Genomic DNA, 14,325 nt, shown 5'->3' on the forward strand with positions numbered 1-14,325 from the left:
TACTGGAGGCTAGGCTCCCCTCACGGTGTGTACTGGAGGCCAGGCTTCCCTCACGGTGTGTACTGGAGGCCAGGCTCCCCTCACGGTGTGTACTGGAGGCCAGGCTTCCCTCACGGTGTGTACTGTAGGCTAGGCTCCCCTCACGGTGTGTACTGGAGGCCAGGCTTCCCTCACGGTGTGTACTGGAGGCCAGGCTCCCCTCACGGTGTGTACTGGAGGCCAGGCTCCCCTCACGGTGTGTACTAGAGGCCAGGCTTCCCTCACGGTGTGTACTGGAGGCTAGGCTCCCCTCACGGTGTGTACTGGAGGCCAGGCTTCCCTCACGGTGTGTACTGGAGGCCAGGCTCCCCTCACGGTGTGTACTGGAGGCCAGGCTTCCCTCACGGTGTGTACTGGAGGCTAGGCTCCCCTCACGGTGTGTACTGGAGGCCAGGCTTCCCTCACGGTGTGTACTGGAGGCCAGGCTCCAAAACAGATTGGAGCTTTGGTTTACTGAAAATTATCAAGGACACATTATCAAAGGTACATTGAGAAAGTCCTCAGAAGCCAAAAGGATTCGAACCCACTCGGTACTCCCAATATAGCGCCCAAGACCACTAGACCACGACACTAAAAGCATTGCAACCTGAGATTACACTGAATCCTCTAAGGGACCCGAGACGCCCGACCGAAGCCCAATCAGTAGTTCACCTCCAACGCTGCTCGACAACCACACAATGATATCATATTCACGGGATGTGGGACACGTCATGATAATGATGCAAAGGATATCATGCAAAGGATAATACGAAGCGGTGACTAGTATTTTTGTCTATACCGGAGACATGAATGAGAAATAGCAGCGGTACAAGGACTGTGCCCTGGTGTACAGTTTCATTGCACCTGGATTTGATCTTATTTGAGTGACCGTCAATCTCTGCATTCTGTTTAACAGAAAGTTGAAAATCCAACGCCCCACTTTACCCGTTATTCTTTTTTTATCTCATTTTATGGGCTATCACTTATGGTCACATTTGTCGAATGCCTTTGCAAAGTCTGTGTATACAACATCTGCATTTTACTTTTCTTCTAAGATTTCTGTGATTTTGTCATAGTGGTTGGGTAACTGTGACAAACAGGATCTTCCCGCTCTAAATCCATGTTGTCCTGAGTTGTGTAGTTCATTATTTTCCATAAAATTAGAAATTTGATTCCTAATCACTCTTTCAAAAACTTTTATAACTCCATGATGTTGATTAGTGTGCTAAACATAGCCTCATACTGGCTTCTTAGAATTTTACTAATTTCTCTGTTGTCCTTCGTACGTACCTTCAGTTGTAACTAACGGCCCAATACTGGCGGAGGTTTTTGATTTTGATTAACATATGTGAAAAAAATATGTTGGATTTCTCTTTCTCGCAGTGTGGTGCGTGGTGAGGTGGTGGACGGGTGCCAGTGTGGTGCGTGGTGAGGTGGTGGACGGGTGACAGTGTGGTGCGTGGTGAGGTGGTGGACGGGTGACAGTGTGGTGCGTGGTGAGGTGGTGGACGGGTGACAGTGTGGTGCGTGGTGAGGTGGTGGACGGGTGACAGTGTGGTGTGTAGTGGCGGACGGCCGACAGTGTGGTGCGTGGTGTGGTGGTGGACGGACCTATAGTTAATAACTCCGTGGACGCTCTTGCACGCGGTGATCGGCCAGAATTGTTGCTGTATACTGTTGGGATATACCGTTGCTGTATACCGTTGGTATATACTGTTGCTGAATACATTTAGTACATACTAACGCTGCCATCCACTGCTCACCACGTGGTTAGTTAACAAGGTCAGTGTTGATAGGGTTGAGTAGCCTAGTTATGCCCCCTCCTCCTTCCTCCCATTCACACTAAATACTACCACCATTACCATGGTAATTGTAACTGTCTCAGTGTAACAACCCAGCAGCTGAAGCACTTGAAACACAAAAGAATTATGACCTAATCATCATTGTAAAGTAAAATATATTCTAAACTTGGCAGTTGTCCACAGCGACGAACCACTGCTCACCAAACCTAAGGAAACCTATGATCAGAATATTAATACTTTGCCTACAGGTATACTTCGTATACTGTTTCAGAGATTGTATATATTTCACAGGGGTTGTGGCAAGTCGTAGCTCTCTCACACTGAGTATGATGTTGTATTTTTTGACTGTTACTGTATGATCATACTGAACCATGGGAGATTTACTGTTTGAAAGTTATTGAGCATAACTGAAATTAGCACAAAAAAATAACATATACAGCGTTTAGGAGACTGTCGTATGTTGTATTGCAAACTTGAAGGCTAGCAAACATAAGAGCAGCAATAATAATGAAATTTATATTATGCAAATATAGCAATGCACACAGATGAACTTGAAAGAGTTACCAGTTATTTCACCCACATAGTGGTTGATGATACTGTACCTGTAATCTGTCATCCTGTTCTCACAATTAATGCTCAACAGTTTTGACGGTATCGGCCATAGTATTTTATAAGTATATATAAGAATTATGCAGCGCCCTCACTAGGCTTGCTGGCCATGCTAGGCGGGTCCTGCTAGAATTCACTGCTCACCGCTGAACAACGAGTTATGTACCCTCTTTTCTAGGTGTACATGCACTGAGAGCTTACTTTAGTCTTGGACTATGTTCAAGATTAAAGTAAATGTTCAGGATATTTTATTAACATTCATCAATTGATATAAAACGTACGCGATTGGTCAGTTGTCCAGCTGAGCCGGCAACGTGACTGGCCAAGCGAAAAGATGAACAATGTTACCTTCTCTGTAATTGGTCAAACGAAAAGTAATAGTGACATCAATGGTGAAGCAGGTGAACCAGAATCTAACCCCAGGTAACTCTGCACGATCACCTTGGTGAGCCCAGCCTCGGGATCTACTAGTAGATAATACTTGAGAACCTTCGTAAGATAGCCATGTAAGAAGAAATACATGACGCTTAGTGAATCTAAGTGCAGGTTCGTCAGTAGATGGGTAAATGTTTGTTGAATCCTGGTGCAGGCCTCTAGCATCCACGGGTAGTGCAAGTCTCTAGCATCCACGGGTAGTGCAGGCCTCTAGCATCCACGGGTAGTGCAGCCCTCTAGCATCCACGGGTAGTGCAGGCCTCTAGCATCCACGGGTAGTGCAGCCCTCTAGCATCCACGGGTAGTGCAAGTCTCTAGCATCCACGGGTAGTGCAGCCCTCTAGCATCCACGGGTAGTGCAAGTCTCTAGCATCCACGGGTAGTGCAGGCCTCTAGCAGCCACGGGTAGTGGCCACACAGTGTTTACACTTAGCTTAAGTTAGGTGAAACGAAGTGGTCACCTCTTGACCGCTCTGACGCTGTACCTGCTGTTGTTGTTTCAGATTTAGCTACTCAGAACGAAGTGTCCATGTAGCACGGGCTATGGTGAGCCCGTACAAAGCTGTACGGGCTCAAAGTGAGCTGTACCTGCGTGTAATGTTTCCTTTATACTTTATCAGCGAGTGACTTAGTTCATACAGTGCAGCCACTTGTACCTTGGAACCACTTATACACACACCTTAATCTCTAACTACGCTGCCACCACCCTGTTTTGTTTTGGTTAAGGAACCATCACACCTGAGGAATTAATTATTTGTATTATTTACTGCGGCAGTAGCCCGAGGGACATGCTGTTGCAGTCGCTGAAATTAAGAGAGCTGTGAGAGTACTTACCAATCAGGGAATAGTCATCAAGTTTCTGTGACCATATTGAATACTTCATACCCAAGACTCTACTACAAATTAGAGGTATTGTCAAGCAACAAGGTAACTGAGGAAAGGAGGATAGAAGCACAAACCAGTGAATCTGTACGATGGTACAACATGGTTGCAGCTGGCAACCCCAATCATTATGGCCGAAGAGGAGGACGCGGGAGAGAATCAGTAATAGCGAGAATCCGTCTTGGATACAAATATCCATGGAGATATGGAAAGGAAACAACAGTTGAGCAGCGAAGTTGCAGAATCTGTGATGAGAGTGACGGACACCGCCTTGACCACTATCTACGTGAATGTGAACACCTGAGAGACATTAGAAGTATGTGTAGAACAATAAACCCCACATTGTTTGAGTTTGGAAAACACTATTTGTCAAATATTGATACTGTTCCTAAAAGATTCCCCCATTTTGCACCCGCAAGATAACGTAAGCTTTTAAGGGTAGACAGATGTTAATCTTCTTGTTTGAGGAGCTGTTCACTTGAGACAGTTAAGCAAGTCCCAGCTGTGTCTGGGTACAAGTGACAGGATGAACAACCCAGCGGATTTTCTTCCAATTGGGGAGTGTTGTACATGCTGCTATGGCGATATGTCCCCTCACAAGATGAGTGGCGCTGCCCAATAAACTCTCCCCTTGGGGCAAAATTTAAAAATTAAAAAAAAATGTTGTTGCTGTAGCAGGTGTTCTGACTTCAGTGGTGGCTAACACCTGCCCGTGGCCCCAGCTTTCCCAAGGCACGTGGCGAGAAGTAAAGAGGTTCTCACCTGGTGCCGGGGCACTCGTGCGTGTGCTCGCAGCCTCCGTCATACTGAGGCAATAATAATATACAACTCTGGGAAGGTGATTTGACAATTAAATCACGCAATGAAACAAAGGGGATGGTGTAGAGTGACAAACAGCATACTTAGCGGACCACATAAGATTGCATTTAATGCAGGCGATGAGTCACAATAACGTGGCTAAAGTATGTTGACCAGACCACACACTAGAACGTGAAGGGACGACGACGTTTTGGTCCGTCCTGGACCATTCTCATGTCGATTGATTGCATTTAATACTTAAATGTCTCTGTAGTTCATTTACATATATTTATTAAACATATTAAGATATCCTATCCTAAATGCCCTAACAAATGCAAACTAGTGTAATGACATCAAATGCAAGAAAATTAAGAATACAATAATTATGCTACTTTTTTTATTTAATTTCTGTGTGTTGACAGGCAGACAGGAAGGTTGTTACTCAGTAGACAGAATATTGAAGTTCTTGCGAGGCAGGATCATGTATAACATTTGGGGTTTACGGCTCATGTTCTGTGATGATATGAAAAATTGGTTTACTGAAAATTACATAAAATATATATAAACTATATATACGTGTAGCATTTTCCCTTGTAAATTGATGTAAATGTGATCTTTATATTGCATGTTAATTAATAAAGAAAAACAAACAACTTTTAGCCAGCTGCTCCCCCCCACCTCCCCCTGTTCTCTATTTGGCCAATCGACGGTTCCATTATAGGCACTTGGCCTACAAACCAATTACAGAGCATGACCTCTAGATAGCCCCCCGGAGATGGGAGTTGTTCCTGGTCTCCATAGACCTGTAACTATTACCCATCTACCCCTCTCTGGGCATGGAGAAGCCTCGTCTTGTTCCTGGTCATCTGGATTCCTCTCTTCGCAGGTCCATTATAAATCTTCGATTTACATTTATATATATATATATATAAATAAATACATAACATTTTTAATTGGTTTAGAGCCTTAATAGCCCATCCTGGTGCTGCCCACCAACAAAAGGAACACAAACCATAATACTTGAGAACTCTACACCTTCAAGAGCACATTGCTGTTATGTAGGTATGGCGGGCTGGTTACATCTTGCATCTAAGTTATTGGGAGCGCTTAGAAATGATAAATCTGTATTCTCTAGAGTGTAGGCGAGAGATACATGGTAATTTACACTTGGAAAATATTATAGAGGGACTGGTTCCAAACCTGCACACGGAAATAACACCACATGAGACCAGGAGGCACGGCAGGATGTGCAGAATACCCCCGTTGAGAGAACTAACAACATCAAGGGGCCCAAGACCTTCCAACACTTTCCCTCTACACACAAGGAGCATAACTGGCCGACCTCTCACAGTGTTCAAGAGAGAAGTTGATAAACACTTTCAAAGGATACTTGATCAACTAGGTTGTGATTCATACGTCAGGCTGTGAGCAGTTGCATCCAACAGCAAGGTTGACCAGACCGCCAACCAGGCGGCCTGGACAGGGACCGGCCCTCGGGAACATTGATTCCTTGGAACCAACACCAGGTACGAAGCATAATGTGAACGATACTGTTGATATGTCCCACCCACCGTCACCGCCGTCCACCCGCTACCACAGCCGTCCACCCACCTCCACTGACGCCCACCCACTACCACCGCCGCCCACTGTAATCCAATCATCGAGAATTGAGATGGTTGTCAACTCTTAGTGTGTGGCCGACTGTCCGGCGCTCATACTAGTCACCACTCCTCTCTCTCTATTTCTTTCCCTGTTTCTCCCTCCATCTCTCTTTCCCTGTTTCTCCTTCCCTCTCTCTCTCTGGCCACTCATATGTTGAAGTTATGCACCTAGGGGAGCCACTGTGTCAGTTTTGAACACACGTACACACTTGTGCACAATGAATATGGTAAATATCTTTGTCTGGAAGATGGAAGGCCATGTATGATTTTTTTTTTGCAGGGATATTTCTGCATGAACCCTAAGCCTCTGGCTGGCCCACTAAGTGTTGCTTGTTTTTGTTTTACTTCAACGGAGTGTGAGTATTTATGACTTGTATGGTCGCTTCAGTAAGATTTGTCCCCATGTGTTTAACAACTTCTGCTCTGTTGAATCTAAGTTAAAATCTTAATGGGTTTGTAACTGTGCACTGTGTTTAGATAATGTTCCAGTGGTCTGTCGGGCATTTCTCCACACTGCTGACATTTCCTCTCATCTTCCGAAACCTGTAAGCCTATTTCTCATGCACATGGGTATCCAAGCCTGATGCGATGTAAGTGTACTTCTGTTGTTCTACTGCTCCCTGTCATCAAATTAAGTGGTTCGTAGTTGGTTGAATTCTTGTATCAAACTGCAGATCCTGATATTGCAACTGCTGTGTTGTGGTCACTATACATCTTTTGCATTGCTCTGTTTCTAATTACTTTCTTAATCTGTGATAGACTCTGTGGTATGTAAATGTCTACATTTCTTCTCTTAGCTGAAAGTTTTGCAGCTTCGTCTGCAATATCATTTCCTATTATTCCCACATGACTTGGCACCCAGTTGATAAGTACATGCTTATGTACTTATACGTACTTGACGGCGTTGACGTTTGAGTGTTTGCATTAATGATATTACATTTGTGATCAAATGGATGTTATCACGTATGTGCTCATGTTGCAAGGTCTCAATGGCAGTTCTCGAATCTGTATGTATGATAACATATTCTCGGTGTTAAGCAAGAGCATGTTCCAAAGCCTTTTGAATGCTAGCATCTCTGTAAAGTCGAACACCCATTTGAGTCTCCAACTATTTACAGTTTCCTGCTTTAACTGCAGCTCCGGTTTCTTGTCTCTGCTGGTCTACTGATCCATCAGTGAAGTATGTGAAGCTGTCAGATGCCAAGTTTGCTTCTATATGCATCTGTGCACTATTACATAGCATATGACAATTATTCTGGTTTCTTTTTCCTTCAAGAGCCATAATCTTAAAGTCTGCTGGCAGCGATTCCCAAGGGGCTTGCATAACAAAGTCTGCATATATTTCGTCGACACCCTTCTCAGTGATTGTGTTTGTTATATCAAATGTATTATGGTGTTTATCGCACAATGGGTCCACCTGTTGCTATTGGAGGCTCTTCTGTCCCGAGTTAGTGCTCCAGTGATTATATCTTTAAGTGAACTGTTTCTAGGTCTAGTCAATATTTTTGTCAACATACACGCAGCAATCCCTTTTACCTTTATTTCAATCGACATTAGCTTGGTTTCTATTCTTAGGTTTAGTATTTTAGTCCATCTGGGAGCCCCTGTTATGACTCGCATTGCATCATTTTGAATAACCTCAACGTTTGCCCACTGACCAGAAGAAAGAGTGAGTGAGGCTGGTGCTGCATAATCAACCAGGGAACGAACGGCGTGTATGTTAAACATTCTTAACACTTTGTGTCCCGCTCCTAGACGGGGCCCTGTGATTGTTCTCATTGTATAGAGTCGTGATTTTGCTTTCTCCTTCAGATATTGAATTTGCTTGATGAATGTTATTTTAGAATCTTTCCACACTTGAGATATTGATATTGTGTAACCCACTGAAGGTTAATGTCTTGAATGTGTAAGTGCCTGTCTGGAGTGTTGCCGCCTAGTCTCATTGCCTTAGACTTCTGTGCAGATATTTTTAGCCCTAAACTGCTGCATTCAGATGTTACTTTATCTAATGCACCGTGTGCTTTATTTAGAAGTGAAGGACCTGTAATGATTAATGCTATATCATCAACATAGCTTAGCAATTTAACCCCTTCTGCATATATCATGGTAATGAGGTTTTCCATAGATGTAAAAAAGACTAAGACTGAGGACTCCTCCTTGTGGAGTCCCATTCTTATGCAAGTGGTAGTCCGACACTTGTCCTTGCAACTTTACTCTGGCATACATGTGACTTAGGTAATCTTGAATCCATCCTAGCATATTTCCCTTTACACCTTTTTTAACTAAGGTGTGTAAAATTGCTTGCGGGTTTGCAAGTTTGAATGCTTTTTCTAGATCAAGGAAGATCACTATAGCTGGACCTGAGTTAACTGTTCCTAGTAATGTTGCTATGCAGTTGGCAGTACCTACTCCTCTAGTGAAGCCAAATATGTGCTTGTGCAGGTCTCCAGTCTTCCACGGTAGCCTATTGAAGACCATCCGTTCTTTAGTTTTACTAATGCATGATGTTAATGGAATGGTATGTAATTGCCAGGTTTTTCCGGCTTAGGAATTGGAATGATGTCTGCTTTCTTCCAAGAGGTCGGTAGTTTGCCTTGCTGCCAAGATGCATTGATATCGTCCACTCTTCCTTGTTCTCCAGCAGGACCTGCATGTGTGATCATTGAGTATGTAATATTATCAGCACCTGGTGCAGTGTCCTTACCACCTTTTTTGGCTCTGATTAGTTCTTGTTTGGTGAAGGGACAGTCACATTCGTCATTTGTAGCTATGCTCTCATGCATGGCTGTCAACCTATCTTGCTTTAATTGTTCTTGCTGCCTTCTGACCATTGCAATAAGCTGATATGAAGTCGCTCTTTCTGCAAATTGGAGAGCAAGTTTCAGCCTCCTGCAATGGTTGAATACAATGGCTTGTGGTCGGGCTGGTCGATCTGATATGGTTTTAATCTGACCTCATATCTTGCCAAGACTACTATGTTCATTTAGAGTTTGACACCACTCAAACCATCTTGCCTCCTTTACTTCTCTAGAAACTCGTCTTGCCTCAGATATCAATGCTCTTAGCAGAGTTCCTCCTTCTAGTGTGGGGTTTCTCTTTAGATGTTTTCTAAAAATGTTGACTCTGTGGTTTTGATCTTTAACTTCATTACTATAAAACCAATAGTTCTTTCGTTTTGCGTTTCCTGGGATAATGATTGGAACAGCTTTGTTTGCAGCAGCTGCAATGGCTTCCTGCAGATTGGTCTCGTGAATGTTCAAATCCTCAGGTGGCGTGTATGGTGTATACTATTTTTCAAGTTCCTCTTGGTATATATTCCAGTTGGCCTTTTTAAAATTCCACCGAGGTTGTGCAGGTGGTGTAGGAGGTCGTTCTATGTTTAGTGTTGTGACAGTAGCATAGTGGTCACTGGTGATCACCGGGTCTACCTCCCACTTCGCCTGATGCTTGAGTGCTGTTGAGATTAAATTAAGATCAAGGGAACCCCCATGAATGTGAGTAGGTTCCCCAGTGTTGAGAAGTGTAATTTCAGGTACTTCTCGCAGAGCTGCAGCTAAATGATGCCCATTTGCATTGGCCGGCCCAGTTGCACCTAATTCTTGATGATGAGCATTAAAATCCCCAGCAATAATTACATTTTCATACGTGGCCAAGGCAAGCACTGCCTCTTCTTTCAGTTTACGTCTAGTGGGGGCTAGTAAACGTTGTCTACGAAGAGCTCAATATTAGCCATATTCACTGTTATTGCTAATACCTCTACTCCATCCCCACATGAAACTGGGTCTATTTTCTTGCTGGGTATGGTGTTCCTGACTAGGATCATTAACCCTCTTTGTCTCCCCTGTTCATACGGTATAACATAGTGCTGATATCCAGCTAATCTGAAGGACTTCGTAGCTGGAAAAAGAGTTTTTTTTCCAAAACAATTATATCTGCTTTTTTACTGATTGCAGCTTCCTGAAGGGTGTGGTTTTTACTTCCAAGACCTTGAATGTTCCACTGCAGTATACGTAATGGCCAGACGACGGCTTCGGTTGGTGTTGCCTGTTCTAGTAGAACTCCTCTTCGGAATCGACGTCTATATTTCCCACCTCACAAGTTGTGTCGCTGCAAATCGGACTGCACTGATTGCTCATAGTCATCCCCTGCATTGTTGGAATCTGTGCATAACTGTGCTCCATCGCTTTGCTGATGGTATTGCTGCACATCGGACTGCATTGATTGCTCGTGGCCGTTTCTTGTGTGTCGGAATCTGTGCATCTCTGCCATCCAGTGTTTCGTTGTTGATGTTGCTGCATATTGTGCTGCATTGATTGTTCATGCCTGCCTCTTGTATTGTTGGACTCTGTACATCCGTCAAAATGAAGCACGTCACAGTTGCAGGTCAAAACCTGTAATTTTGTTAAGTTCATCAGTGCATATATTTTATACGTAGGCCTATAAACCAACTGTCGTTACAGGTACTATAATTTTTTTGCCGATTGGGCAAATATATTCAAGGCACCGCGCCACAACCTTGACAACTCTGAAGCGTGTGCATATGACAAGTGCAGTTACAACATGGATATTGTAGAAGCCCTCAAGGACAAGGTATTGGAACCTGGTTACATAATCAACCTGCGGTCCATGCATGGTTGTATCTTATGACCCGCTCCTCTTGCGACGCGTTCCTCTTACGACCCGCTCCTCTTGCGACGCGTTCCTCTTACGACCCGCTCCTCTTGCGACGCGTTCCTCTTACGACCCGCTCATCTTGCGACGCGTTCCTCTTACGACCCGCTCCTCTTGCGACGCGTTCCTCTTACGACCCGCTCCTCTTTCGACGCGTTCCTCTTACGACCCGCTCCTCTTGCGACGCGTTCCTCTTACGACCCGCTCCTCTTGCGACGCGTTCCTCTTACGACTCGCTCCTCTTGCGACGCGTTCCTCTTACGACCCGCTCCTCTTGCGACGCGTTCCTCTTACTACCCGCTCCTCCTGCGACGCGTTCCTCTTACGACCCACCGCTCTTGCGACGCGTTCCTCTTACGACCCACCGCTCTTGCGACGCGTTCCTCTTACGACCCGCTCCTCTTGCGACGCGTTCCTCTTACTATCCGCTCCTCTTGCGATGCGTTCCTCTTACGACCCGCTCCTCTTGCGACGCGTTCCTCTTACGACCTGGTCCTCTTATAGAGAAGAAACCATCTCTCCATCTGAAGCATCAGCAGCAAATAAACTGAACCACAGAATTACACAACCGCCCTTCAGGCTCAGGGACGGAAGGGTGAGGTAAGTAGGGACAGATAGTATTGAGCCCAGGAGACACTGAAAGCATTGAGCCCAGGAGAGACTGAAAGAATTGAGCTCATGAGAGACTGAAAACATTGAGCCCATGAGAGACTGAAAGTATTGAGCCCGAGAGAGACTGAAAGTATTGAGCCCAGGAGAGGAACACTGCCGTCTAAACTCAAACAATAAACACACGAGATTGCCAACCAGAAGACGGTCTCGGTGCGCATGACAACTTGTGGTCACATGACATGACACTAACCCATCACGACATCTAAGATGCCACTGTCATGCGTACACTCTGGCACACACACACACACACACACACACACACACACACACACACACACACACACACACACACACACACACACACACACACACACACACACACACACACACACACACACCGGGTGTAGAGCCTGGGTGGGGGGGGGGGTACTCCCGCGGCCATGCCTCATGATTTAATTATATATCATTCATTCATTCCCGGTTTAGTCACTCTTGGAAGCGTCACTGTGGCGTGCTTCACTGTAACGGGCTTCACCGTGTTGTGCTTCACTATATCGTGCTTCACCGTGTTGTGCTTCACCATATCGTGCTTCACTATATCGTGCTTCACCGTGTTGTGCTTCACATATCGTGCTTCACCGTGTTGTGCTTCACTATATCGTGCTTCACCGTGTTGTGCTTCACCATATCGTGCTTCACCGTGTTGTGCTTTACCATATCGTGCTTCACTGTGTTGTGCTTCACCATATCGTGCTTCATTGTGACGCGTTTCACTGTGACGTGCTTCATTGTGATGTGCTTCACTGTGACGTGCTTCATTGTGACGTTCTTCACTGTGACGTGCTTCATTGTGACGTGTTTCATTGTGACTTTCTTCATTGTGACGTGCTTCACAGTGATGTGCTTCACTGTAACGTGCTTCACTGTGACGTGCTTCATTTTTACGTGCTTGATTGTGACAGTAACGCGTCAGTAGCGTCACCAGGCTCCTGCAGGCGCCTCAGCTTGAGTGCCAGGAACATTTTGTTCTTCGAGCCTCGACTGTCTCCGACCTCACTCTTAGATCACCATATAATAACAGTCCTCTCCGGCTCGAAGTCATTTTTACCCACCGAGAAAGATCGCAGACGGCCCAAACTGTGATTTAGGTTAAGAAGGAACGAGTCTTGTACACAGTCTTGCATGATATTTGGCTGTAAAGGGGGTAAATTGTGGCAGATTGCGATACAAAATGGCGCACGGGCGGACAGCGACTCATCCGGGTCTTGCTGGAGTGCAGCGACACACATGCCTAAAGCTTATACAACGTGAGCGGTGAGTGGAGGTGACTCAGGTGCTCAGCCAATCAGCGACGAGCTTTCTATGACGTCGTCGGCGGGCACTGAGCCCGTCCCAGGGAGCCGAGCCTGGCTCACTGTTCAGTACAACCTCTTCGGACGGGGAGGTTGTGACCTTGGGCACTCTCACGAAAATCGGCAGATTTGGATCTTAAGTGGCTAGTTGAGCCCAGAAGAGAGGCAACAAGACTCCGACCATATTGGGGCGCCAAGCAATACAGATTCACGAAGCAGTTACGCAAGTACTTACGAACGTGTACATCTTTCCTCAATCTTTGATGGCTTTGGTTACATTTATTAAACAGTTTACAAGACTGAAAACTTGCCAATCAACTGTTGTTATTGTTATAAACAGCCTCCTGGTGCTTCGGAGCTCATTAACTGTTTAATAATTGTAAACAAAGCCGCCAAAGAATGAGAAAAGATGTACAGGTTCGTAAGTGTTTGCGTAACTTCTTTGTGAATCTAGCCCAGGCTCTCTGCAGTAAGGTCGAACGAGTATCGTCTACAAAGGGACCTGCTAAGAGTGGAAGAGACTCGATAGCATGCCAGATTCAGTGAAAGGAGCTGCAAGTAGCTTCATTTGGGTCCAAGGTTTGAGGGACCTCAATATAAACCTAACATGTATATATATATATATATATATATATATATATATATATATATATATATATATATATATATATATATATATATATATGTCGTACCTAGTAGCCAGAACGCACTTCTCAGCCTAATATGCAAGGCCCGATTTGCCTAATAAGCCCAGTTTTCCTGAAATAATATATTTTCTCTACTTTTTTTCTTATGAAATGATAAAGCTACCTATTTCATTGTGTATGAGGTCACTTTTTTTTTATTGGAGTTAAAATTAACGTAGATATATGACCGAACCTAACCAACCCTACCTAACCTAACCTAACCTACCTTTATAGGTTAGGTTTGGTTAGGTAGTCGAAAAAGTTAGGTTAGGTTAGGTTAGGTTAGGTAGGTTAGGTAGTCGAAAAACAATTAATTCATGAAAACTGGGCTTATTAGGCAAATCGGGCCTTGCATAGTAGGTTGAGAAGTACGTTCTGGCTACTAGGTACGACATATATATATATATATATATATGTCGTACCTAATAGCCAGAACGCACTTCTCAGCCTACTATGCAAGGCCCGATTTGCCTAATAAGCCAAGTTTTCCTGAATTAATATATTTTCTCAATTTTTTTTCTTACGAAATGATAAAGCTACCCATTTCATTATGTATGAGGTCAATATTTTTTTATTGGAGTTAAAATTAACGTAGATATATGTCCGAACCTAACCAACCCAACCTAACCTAACCTAACCTATCTTTATAGGTTAGGTTAGGTTAGGTAGCCGAAAAAGTTAGGTTAGGTTAGGTTAGGTAGGTTAGGTAGTCGAAAAACAATGAATTCATGAAAACTTGTCTTATTAGGCAAATCGGGCCTTGCATAGTAGGCTGAGAAGTGCGTTCTGGCTACTAGGT

The 14,325-nt window shown here is 44.5% G+C and overlaps 1 protein-coding gene across 11 annotated transcripts in view; it reads left to right on the forward strand.

Annotated features, from left to right (window-relative positions):
- The first annotated feature begins 1,641 nt into the window (after positions 1-1,641).
- The window catches only part of CLIP-190 (Cytoplasmic linker protein 190), a 166,996-nt gene continuing 154,312 nt past the window's right edge, over positions 1,642-14,325 (forward strand). For 5 of the 11 annotated variants that reach the window (XM_045752829.2, XM_045752833.2, XM_045752831.2 and 2 more), the window contains exon 1: positions 1,649-1,800. The gene's annotated coding sequence lies outside the window, so the exon portion shown is untranslated. Of the gene's footprint in view, positions 1,801-14,325 lie in introns of all 11 variants that reach the window. The other 6 variants (XM_045752830.2, XM_069302560.1, XM_069302561.1 and 3 more) reach the window with 4 other exon arrangements.

The sequence above is a fragment of the Procambarus clarkii genome, chromosome 48, assembly GCF_040958095.1.
Source record: "Procambarus clarkii isolate CNS0578487 chromosome 48, FALCON_Pclarkii_2.0, whole genome shotgun sequence".
Lineage (NCBI taxonomy): Eukaryota > Metazoa > Arthropoda > Malacostraca > Decapoda > Cambaridae > Procambarus > Procambarus clarkii.